The 12,013-nt window shown below is 40.3% G+C and overlaps 1 protein-coding gene across 2 annotated transcripts in view; it reads left to right on the top strand.

The window, feature by feature from the left end:
- FAM168A (family with sequence similarity 168 member A) overlaps positions 1-12,013 on the top strand; it is a 218,726-nt gene that overhangs the window by 143,156 nt on the left and 63,557 nt on the right. The window lies entirely within an intron of this gene.

Below are 12,013 nucleotides of genomic sequence, written 5' to 3'. Positions count from 1 at the left end.
CTCAAGGTCGTATTTTGGCTCTTGTGGATTTGTTCTAATTTTCTTCAGCTTCAGCTTGAACTTGTATATGAGCAGTTGATGGTCTGAAGAACACACTCAGCATTTCTCAAGCTGAAAGAACTGAAGAAAAAATTCAAGCCTCGAGTTGCAATATTGAAGGATTCTACGGGGAAAATAGTAAACGATGCAGGAAGCATCAAAAGAAGACGGAAGGAATACACAGAATCACTATGCCTAAAAGAATTGGTCAGTGTTCAACCATTTCAGGAGGTAGCATATGATCAGGAGCTAATGGTACTGAAGGAAGAAGTCCAAGCTGCACTGAAGACATTGGTGAAAAACAAGCCTTCAGGAATTGACAGAATACCAACTGAGATGTTTCAGCAAACAGATGCAGTACTGGAAGTGCTCACTCATCTATGCCAAGAAATTTGGAAGACAACTACTTGGCCAACCGACTGGAAGAGATCCATATTTATGCCTATTCCCAAGAAAGGTGATCAAACTGAATGTGGAAATTATCGAACAATATCATTAATATCACACGCAAGTAAAATTTTGCTGAAGATCATTCAAAAGCTGCTGCAGCAGTATTTTGACAGGGCACTGCCAGAAATTCAAGCTGGATTCAGAAGAAGACATGAAACCAAGGATATCATTGCTGATATCAGATGGATCCTGGCTGAAAACAGAGAATACCAGAAAGATGTTTACCTGTGTTTTATTGACTCTGCAGAGGCATTCGACTGTGTGGATCATAACAAATTTTGGATAACATTGTGAAGGATGGGAATTCCAGAACACTTAATTGCGCACATGAAGAACCTGTACGTAGATCAAGAGGCAGTTGTTCAAACAGAACAAGGGGATTCTGCGTGGTTTAAAGTCAGGAAAGGTGTGCATCAGGGTTGCATCCTTTCACCATACCTATTCAGTCTGTATGCTGAGCAAATAATCTGAGAAGCTGGACTCTGTGAAGAAGAATGGAACATCAAGATTAGAGGAAGATGCATTAACAACCTGCGTTATGCAGATGACACAACCTTGCTTGCTGAAAGTGAAGAGGACTTGAAGCAGTGACTGATGAAAATCAAAGACTACAGCCTTCAGTATGGATTACACCTCAACATAAAGAAGACAAAAATCCTCACAACTGGACCAATAAGCAACATCATGATCAACAGATAAAAGATTGAAGTTGTTAAGGATGTCATTTTATTTTGATCCACAGTCAACACCCATGGAAGCAGCAGTCATGAAATCAAAAGATGCATTGCTTGGGAAAATCTGCTGCAAAAGACCTCTTTAAAGTGTTAAAAACAGAGTTGTCACCTTGAAGACTAAGGTGCATCTGACCCAAGCCATGGTATTTTCAACTGCCTCATATGCATGCAAAAGTTGGATAATGAATAAGGAAGACCGAAGAATTGATGCCTTTGAATTGTGGTGTTGGCAAAGAATATTGAATATACCATGGACTGCCAGAAGAATGAACAAATCTATCTTGGAAGAAGTACAAGCAGAATGCTCCTTAGAAGCAAGGATGGCAAGACTGCGTCTCATATACTTTGGACATGTTATCAGGAGGGATCAGTCCCTGGAGAAGTACATCATGGTTGGTGAAGTAGAGGGTCAGCGAAAAAGAGGAAGACTCTCAAGGAGATGGATTGACACAGCGGCTGCAGCAGTGGGCTTAAGCACAATGATGGTTGTGAGGATGGTGCAGGACCATGGGCTTGGCCTTGTGCTAGGCACGTTCACATACTTTATTTTACTTTAACCCTAAAGCAGTTCTACAAGGTGCACTTATTATCACCATTTCATGGACGAGAAAACCGTACTTAGAGTAAGATGCCACAGAACAAAACGAAAATAAATGTTTGAACCCAGCCCTCCTGATTCTGAAGGCTGATCTTTTTCCTGAACTATATACTAAACTATTTCCTACTTCTCTGCTTTTACTTATGTGGTTCGTCTCTCTGGGATGCCTCTGTCCCCTGACAACTTTACCTTATTTTTTAAGAACTCAGCTCTGAGCTCAAGTAGCACTTTTCCAAGAAGCATTCTCTTGCTTACTTGACCTTAGGCAAATATTTTAATCCAAAGCTGTGGTGTTTTTATGTATAAAATGAGGATTATAGTATTACCCTATTTCACAGAGCTGCTGTAAGGATTAAATAAGCTAGTATAAGGTACTCAGCATTTAATACCTGGCACAAAGTAAGTGCTTAATGATGGTTTTATTAGTTACAGATAACTAAGAGTGGGTAGGATTGTGGCAATGGAAGTGAATTAAAAAAAATGTATGTAGTTGTCTAGCATAGTGCTTGACACATGACTCTTCAAGAATATTTACTGAGTTTAAATCCAGAATGAAGGCAACAGTGTAAACAAACACATGGAGGTAAGACAGTACAGTCAGGGTATGGTCAGTACTTGAGATTAACTGGCGTAAAGAGTGGAAGAAGAGTCCCTGGGTGGTGCAAGCAGTTAAGCACTGACTAGTAGCCGAAAGGTTGGCTATTGCATCCCACCCAGAGGCTCTTAAGAAGACAGGCCTGGTGATCTGCTTCCAGAAGGTCACAGCCTTGAAAACCCTGTGGGGCAGTTGTACTCTGCACACATGAGATCGCCAGGAGTCAGAACCAACTTGATGGCAATTAACAACAACTACAATGCTGTGTAGAATCCTAGAATGAGAACTGGAGGGATCTCAGAGAACTTGTCTGGTTGTTCCTGAACTGAGTTCTACGAGAACCCTAGGGAGGTGCTTCAGAGATTCATTTGATTTTAAAAAAATATTTAGAACTATTTTTGTAAAGCACACACACACACACACACACACACACACACACACACGATGATCAAAATATTAAATTTCTAAGAATATATGTTAATTTTTAAAAAAGGCTATCATTTGCAGTTGCTTATGTTTGTAAATCAAGATTTTCTCACTGCTATGCAACCCATATAACATTCAGAAATACATTGGAGGTTGAGCCTGATAGGACTGCAGTTGTCATCCTTAACTTTCGATTTCACATGTTTTGTTCATCACAATAGCTTCATTGTCCTTACTATTTAACCTTTAAAGTAAATATTTTCTGTTTGAACTTCTACTGTATATTTATACTAATAAAATTAATTCTAGTAACCAGGACCCATTGGGCATTACCTTATGCCCCAGTAGCTCAGGTAGCCTGATGAAAAGGAAAAACAAAACAACGCAACGCATTGCCATCAAGCTGATTCTGACTCAAAGTGACCCTATAGGACAGAGCAGAACTACCCCATAGGGTTTCCAAGGCTATATAAATCTTTACGGAAGCAGGCTGCCACATTTTTCTCTCGAGGAGCCACTGTGTAGATTGGAACCACTGACCTTTTGGTTAGCAGCCAGTTGCTTTAACCACTGCACCACAAGGGCTCCTTGAATGAACAACAGCCAGGTTCAAATCCCAGCTCTGTCAGGTAATAGCTGGGTGAATTTGGATGAGTTGGTTAACCTCCCTATCCTTAATTTCTTTTCTAAGCTGGGATACTGTATCTGTTTCACAGGACAGTTGTGAGAATTAAATGAGATAATTAGTATTACTCCAGAGGAAGGGAGGATTGTCTTTGTTTCTGCTAATCACTGAGGAATATTATCGGTCTGCAACTGTTTTAATTTCTGTGCTGGAGATTCTAGGACCACACAGGTAGTGTAGACTTTACACAAGTAGAATAAATTTAGACTTCACACAGGCCAGGGTTTCAGATTCTTATGGAGACTTTTTCTTTTTTTTTTAACCTAAGCTTTCTTGTTGTCTCTCTGTACTTTTGGATTGATTTTTTTTTTTTTTTTTTAACTGGCAGTATTGTTCCTCTGAGGTCCTAACAGCTTTATGCAGCGGTATTTGAGTTTCAGCTGTCGGTCTCTCCAGGGCTCAAAGCCTCATCTCCCACCCCACCATGGCTGTAAAAAGCAAGTCCTCTGATTGCTCAAACCAGCAAACCTCCCCAGAGCAGTCCAACATCAGCTCACTGCTTAGTTTCCTCTTTATTTTTTGACCCCTGGGGATTTATCTTTCTCTTTTAAAATCTCAGTTCTGCCTATGAACGAGGTGTTTGTTATACTTTATTCAGCTTTACTAGGTATTGTGCAGTAGGCAGATTTTCAGGTTATTTTTTCCTCCATATTGCTGTAAATATGAAATAATTTTTAAACAAATGCCAGATATAGTGCATTATAGTCAACATTTGTTGTTATTGTTAGTAAGAATAATGGTTATGTTAAAAGGCACTTTACATATATATATAGAAATTGTAGTCTTTATTGATCATAAGCCTCATCAAACCAAACTAAATCTGTTGCCATCGAGTTGATTCTGACTCATAGTGACCCGATAGGACAGAGTAGAACTGCCCCATAAGATTTCCAAGGAGCAGCTGGTGGATTTGAACTGATGACCTTTTGTTTAGCAGCTGAGCTCTCAACCACTGCACCACCAGGGCTCCAGTAACAGTAATGATCACGTTAAAAGGTAGTTTACCTTTTACTATACATATTAATTGTAATCTTTGTTGATCATAAACCTCATAGTGCTCCTCTTTTATAGATAAAGAAACTGGTAGTTTAATTTCAGGTCATATGACTTGGCCAGTGTCTAAGGCTGGGTTCTCTAGAGAAGCAAAACCAGTACAGCATATAAATATATAGAGAGTAATTTATATCAAGGAAACGGCTCACGCGATTGTAGAGGCTGGAACATCCCAAGTCCGTGGATCAGGATAGAAGCTTCTCCTGATTGACGTAGCCACAGGGGCTGGCAAACCGAAGATCAGCAGGTTGGAGAGCAGGGCTCTTGCTCACAGGCTGTGAAGATTGACGAATCCCAAGATCGGCAGGTAAGCTGCTAGCTCGAGTCCCAAGAACTGGAGGTCAGACGAACAGGAGGCAGCTGCAGGATCCAGAAAGGGCAAAGGCCACATGTCCAAGGAAACTCCCTTCAGCGGATTGGCTACTCACAGCAAATCCCATCATGGGGGTGATCACATATAAACACTGAGAATCAGAGCCCAGCCAAGTTGATACACAATCATCACAGCCAGTGTATATAGCTTCTAAAGGATGAGACAAGATTTGAACCCAGGTCTTCATGATTTCAAAGTATACGCATTTTCTATTATAGCAAGCTGATCTGTCTTAAAATGTGTGTTCCTTTCATTGCTGCCAGTGATGAGCTAGACTAGGAGAGGTTTGTCTTTTCAGTTAAGAGGACTTGGAACCTCCCCTCTGAGGAGCTAGAAGCCTACTTCTGGTCAACAGATGGTGGAGTCGGATGGTCAGAAGAAGCAAAAGTGGAAGGTCAGGTCCATTGTAATACATGTCATCTACTTCAGAGGCAGTGAGATGGTGGCCACAGAGAACAAGAGGGGTCATGATTTGAAATTCTCTCTGCAGGCTTGAATGGGAAATAAAATATAGCTTTGCAATACAGAGTATTCCAGAGAGCAGCTATCATCTAGCTAGTCGACAGTGTTCTCTCTCTCTCCTTTTTATAATATTATAACTACTCTTTACTGAGGAGTCCCTGGGTGGCACAAACAGTAAGTGCTAGACTACTAGCCAAAAGATTGGCAGTTCGAACCCACCCAAAGGGTCCTTGGAAGACAGGCCTGGTGATCTGCTTTTGAAAGATCACAGCCTTAAAAATCCTATGGAGCATTCTACTCTGCACACATGGGGTTGCCATGAGTTGGGATTGACTTAACAGCGTCTAACAACAACAAACCCTTACTGAGCACTTACTCTGTGCCAAAAACTGAGCTCAGCATTTTAAAGACATTATCTATTTTTATACTGAAAACAATCCTATGAAGTAGTTATAACTAGCTCCTTATACATCTTGGAAAAGTGAATTCAGACAATGTAATGTGTAATATTTTAAAGTACTTAAGTGCACAGGGAGAGGGAGGGAGAATCACTAAATCTGTAGTAGACGTGTTAATTCTGGTGAAGGAAAAGACAATACACAATACAGAGGAAGTCAGCAAAACATGACCAAGGCAAAGGAAGACATTGAGAGGTACGCAAGAGTAAAGGGCAACTATGATAAATACTATAACATATACAATCCTGCAACAACAGACATAACAAACAGTAATTTATGAGTGGATACATAGGTAATATGCATGCTAAATAGGTATGGAAGGTTGTATGGGAGTACACCCGAGTGCATATATAGGTATGGTTGTGGCTGTTACTACATAAATATTTGTATGTGCTGCATGTGTATTCATATATATAATAGACACATAGCGGGCACAGTTATGGAAACTTATTAGATGTAGCCAATGTAATGGAGCACATAGTGGGCACAGTTATGGAAACTTATTAGACATATCCAAACACTGAACTGCTGGGCCTGAAGGCTAAGGACTATAGTCTCGGGGAACATCTAGGTTGGTTGCCATAACATAGTTCATGAAGATAATTTTCCACATCCAAGGCTGGTGAGTAGCGTCTGGGGTCTTAAAAGCTTGCGAGTGGCCATATAGGATCAATGATTGGTCTCTTCCCTATCTGGAACAAAGGAGGGTGAAAAAAACCAAAGACTCAAGGAAGCAATTAGTCCAAAGAACTAATGACCCACATGAACCACAGCCTTCTGTAGCCTGAGATCAGAAGAACTAGATGGTGCCCAGCTACCACTACCAATCGTTCTGACCAGGAACGCAGTAGAAGTTCCTAGTTAGAATGGGTGAAAAATGTAGAACAAAATTCAAATTCATAAAGATCAGAATTACTGGTTTGATAGAGACTAGAGGAACCCTTTCCCCCCTCCCTCCAAGACTATTGTTCCAAGACAATCCTTCAAACTGGAACTGAAGCCACTCCTGAAGGCCACCTTTCAGTCAAATAATAGACTGGCCTATAAAGTAAACAACGCCTGTGAGGAATGTGCTCCATGGAACAATCAACTATACAAGACCAAAAGGGCAACATTTGCCCAAAAGCAAAGATGAGAAGGCAGTGAGGGGCAGGGAAACCAGGGTGGAAATTGGTAGAGTGCTGACACATTGTGGGGATTGCAACCAATGTCACAGAACAATTTGTGTATGAATTATTGAATGGAAAACTAATTTGCTGTGTAAACTTTCACCTAAAGCATAATAAAATGTTTAAAAACAATATTGAAGCACAGTAGAATTGTGCTTCATAGGGTTTTCAATTGCTGATTTTTCAGAAGTAGATCACCAGGCGTTTCTTTCAAGGCACCTAAGGGTGGAATTGAACCTCTAATCTTTTGTTTAACAGCCAACTGTGTTAACCATTTGCACCACCCAGGGGTTCCCTGAGTTACAAAGCAAGTGTTTTTACCACTCTAGCACACTTGGCTGTGTCTTGGGGACCATTAGGATCTCAGGTAAGCCTGGAAAATGGCTTCTGATTCCTGAAACTGCTTCACAAAACCCCCTTTGATGTTGAAACTGATCTCTGCTTAGAAAAGAGCTCTCAGGTCACCTAATTACTTTCTCACCTATCGTTGAAGAAGAGCCTCTAAGGAGAATTTTTATTAACTTTTCACTATAGTTACTGGTAATGTCCTTGTTGTTAAATCAAATGGACCCATTTTAGTCCTCATCCTAATTTGACACCTTCATATCATTTGACATTTAAAGCAATTGACTGCTAACTGAAAGGTTGGAGGTTCAAAACCATCCGTGGCTCTGTGGGAGAAAGATATGGCCGTCTTCTCTGGTAGAGATTTACAGCCTTGGAAACTCTATGGGGTTGCTGTGAGCCAGAATCAACTCAGTGGCAGTGGGCTTTTATCATTTGACGAGGAGCCCTGGTGGCACAGTGGTTAAGCTCTCCGCTGCTAACTGTAAGGTCTGTGGTTGGAACCCACCAGCCACTCCTCGGGAGAAAGATGTGGCAATCTGCTTCCATAAAGATTACAGCTTTGGAAGCTGTATAGGACAGTTCTACTCCTATAGGGTCGCTATGAGTCGGAATCAACTCTAGGGCAACGGATTTTGTTTTTATTTCTTATATTATTTAACACCTCTGACACTTCCCTTCTTTAAGCTTTCTTTTTTCTTGCTTTTCACTGATACTACCTTACTTTTTCTGTTTATTTTTCCATTTTTTTTTTCCTTATTCTTCAACTGTTCCTGAATCTCAGTCTCTTTTTAGGCTTTTCTTCCTCCACTCACCCATTAAAAAGTTGGTATTGCTCAAGGGCCCAACCTTGGCCCTATTCTCTTCTTTCTTAGCTTCAGCTACTATTTGTAGGCTAATGATTCATAAATTCTATCTGCAGCAAATCTCTCTTGAGGTTCAGACTAGTTTATCTAGTTCTCTTCTAAACATCTCTTCCATGAATGTTTCATACTTTACACAGACTCATCATGTGTAAAACTAGCTTATTATCTTTGCCTGTAACCCATTTTTCCCTTTATCAATTTGTGATTGGTACCGCCATCCATCTGTTCCCTCATATCAGAAATGTGGGAGTCATCCTTGATAGTCCTGCTTTTTTTTTTTTAAACCTCCTTTATATTTCTCAGATTAGATCTTGCTTCCCTATCCTTTCCAACCTTATCACTCAGGCCATTATCATTCTTTCTGGGATTATTTAAATTGCCCCTAACTGGTCTCTCTGACTCCTGTCACATACCTTTTCCCCAATCCATTCTTTACATAGTAACCAGAATCATTTTTCCAGCTTGAAAATCTGATCACGTCACTCCAGTTCTTAAAACCTTTCAATGATTCTTCACTGTCCTTTGGATAAAGTCCAAACTCTTTAATTTGCTATAGGAGATATTTATGACTTGACTGTTTAGAGATTTCCAGCTGATCTCCTGCTCCTTGTATTTATCTATATCCGCAGTTCAGTTGGTAGCTGGTATTAGAGATCATCAAGTCCAACCTCTTCTTTTATAGGTGAGGAACCTGAGGTCTGCTAAGTGCCTAAGGAAAGCACTTATTCAGATTCACAATGAGTTCGATGTCTGATTTACTTCTGTATCTCTAGTACCCGACAGAGCCCCAGCACACCATAAATATTGATAAAGTGTTTTTTAGATAAATGGACAGATGGACAAATGTTAAAGCTGAAAGTAGAACCCGGAACCTTGGCACCCAATTTAGTTCTCTTTCTGTCCACCTTATGCTGCTTCTTTATTTCCAAGACATCTATTTAGATTTCGTTTAAACAAGGTAACTATCATCTTCTTAGGTCATTGCCTACCTCTCTGACTTCATCTATAAAATAAGGATAGTAGTAACTACCTACTTCATAGTGCTTTGAAGATTACATGACATAATATGTGTACTGCATCTGGTGTGTAGTTAGGCTTTTATTAGATACTAAAGAATTAGTAGTCATTGTTTTGTTATTGGTTATCATTATATCTCTGTCACCTAGCACAGGGACTGATACAGAGTAGATGCTCAGTAAAAAAAAATTTTGTTGTGGTAAAAATACATATAACAAAACATTTGCCAATTCAGCAGTTTTTACATGTACAATTGATTACATTTATCATGTTGTGCTACCATTACCACTGTGTGTTTCTAAATTATTCCATTACCATCAACAGAAAATCAGTGCCTCCTAAGCAATGACTCTCCTTTCCCCTCTCCCTTCTATCTCCGGTAATCACTAATAAACTTTGGTCTTTGTGTATTTGTGTATTCTAGATATTTCATATGAGTGGTATCATACAGTATTTGTCCTTTTGTGACTGACTTATTTTAGTCAGTGTCATGGATTGAATTGTGTCCCCAAAACATCTCTGTCAACTTGGCTGGGTCATGATTCCCAGTATTGTATGATTGTGTACCATTTTGTAAATCTGATGTGATTTCCTTGTGTGTTGTAAACTCTGTCACTATGATGAGGTTTACAAGATTAGATAGTGTCTTAATCCAGTTTCTTTTGAGATATAAAATAGAGAAGCGAGCAGAGGCACATGGGAGCTTCATACCATACCAAGAAAGCAGTGCCAGGGAGGGAGTGCGTACTTTGGACCTGAGGTGCCTGCTCAGAGAAGCTCCCAGACCAGTGGAAGACTGATCACATGGACTTTCCTCTAGAGCTGACGGAGAAAGTGTTCCCCTGGAGCTGATGCCCTGAATTTGGACTTGTAGCCTGCTGGACTGTGAGAGAATAAACTTCTCTTTGTTAAAGCTATGCACTTGTGGTATTTCTGTTGGAGCAGCACTAGATGACTAAGATAGTATAATGTTTTCTAGATTCATACATCTTGTAGCATGTATCAGGACTTCATTTTTCTTAAAAAATAGAATACTACTCCATCATAAAAAAATAGAATATTATTTATGTTGCAGTAATATTCTCTTTTTTAAATTTTATTGTGCTTTAGGAGAAAGTTTACAGTGCATATTAGTTTCTCATTCCAAAATTTATACAAAAATCATTTTGTGACATTGGTTGCAATCTCCACAATGTGTCAGTACTCTCCCTCTTTCCACCCTGGGTGCCCCGTGTCCATTTGTCTAGTTTTCCTGTCCCTTCCTGCCTTGTCATCTTTGCTTTGGGGCAAGTGTTGCCCATTTGGTCTCATGTACTTGATTGAACTAAGAAGCATGTTCCTCATCTGTGTTGTTTGTTTTATAGACTTGTCTAATCTTTGGCTGAAAGGTGGACTTCGAGAGTGGCTTCAGTTCTGAGTTAGCAGGGTGTCCAGTGACCATGGTCTCAGGGGTTCCTCCAGTCTCTGTCAGGCCAGTAAGTCTGGTCATTTTTTGTGAATTTGAATTTTGTTCTACATTTTTCTCCGGCTCTGTCCTGGACCCTTTGTTGTGATCCCTGTCAGGGCGGTGGTAGCTGGATACCATCTGGTTCTTCTGTGCCCGGTGGAGGCTGTGGTTCATGTGGTCCATTAGTCCTTTGGACTAACATTTTCCTTGTGTCTTTGGTTTTCTTCATTCGCCTCTGCTCTGGACAGGATAGGACCAATAGATGTAGTTTAGATGGCTGCTCATAAGCTTTTAAGACCCTAAATGCTACTCCCCAAAGTAGGATGTAGAACATTTTCTATATGAACTATGTTATGCCAGTTGACCTAGATGTCTCTCGAGACTATGGTCCCTAGCCCTCAGCCCCAGTAACTCAGACTCTCAAGGTGTTTGGATGTGTCTAGGAAGCTTCTATGACTTTGCCTTTGTCAAGTTGTGCTTACTTCCCCTATATTGTGTGTTGTCTTTCCCTTCACCAGAGTTAACACTTGTCTACCATCTAGTTAGTGATTTCCCCTTCCCACTCCTCCCCTCCCTCGTAACCATCAGAGATTGTTTTTTTTTCTGTGTCTAAACAAACAAATGCGTCTTGGAAGGTGTATAACCAGAATGCTCCTTAGAAGCGAGGATGGCAAGACTTTGGCTCCTGTGCTTTGGACATGTTATCAGGAGGGACCAATCCCTGGGAAAGGACATCATGCTTGGTAAAGTAGAAGGTCAGCAAAAAAGAGGAAGACCCTCAACGAGATGGATTGACACAGTGGCTGCAGCAGTAGGCTCAAGCATAACAATGATTGTGAGGATGGTGTAGGACTGGGCGGTGTTTCATTCTGTTGTATATGGGCTCAGTACAAGTCAGAGCTGACTTGATGGCACCTAACAACAACAAAACCTTTGTCTTTTTGTGATTGACTTAGTTCACTCCACATAGTGCCCCCCAGATTCATTCAGGCTGTGAGATATTTTACGAATTCATCGTTATTCTTTATTGTTGCATAGCAGTTCATTGTGTATATGTACCATAATTTGTTTATCCATTCATCTTTTGATGGCATTTAGGTTGTTTCCATCTTTTTGCTATTATGAATAGTGCTGCAGTGAACATGGGTGTGCATATGTCTATTCGTGTGACAGCTCTTATTTCTTTAGGGTATATTCCTAGAAGTGGGATTGCTGGATCATATGATATGTCTATTTCTAGCTTTTTAACGAGGCTGCATATAGTTTTCCATACTGGTTGTACCATTTTACATTCCC

The sequence above is a fragment of the Trichechus manatus genome, unplaced genomic scaffold, assembly GCF_000243295.1.
Source record: "Trichechus manatus latirostris isolate Lorelei unplaced genomic scaffold, TriManLat1.0 scaffold00088, whole genome shotgun sequence".
NCBI lineage: Eukaryota > Metazoa > Chordata > Mammalia > Sirenia > Trichechidae > Trichechus > Trichechus manatus.
Note: the sequence above shows the minus strand (reverse complement) of the source record. Positions and strands in the feature narration are given on the sequence as shown.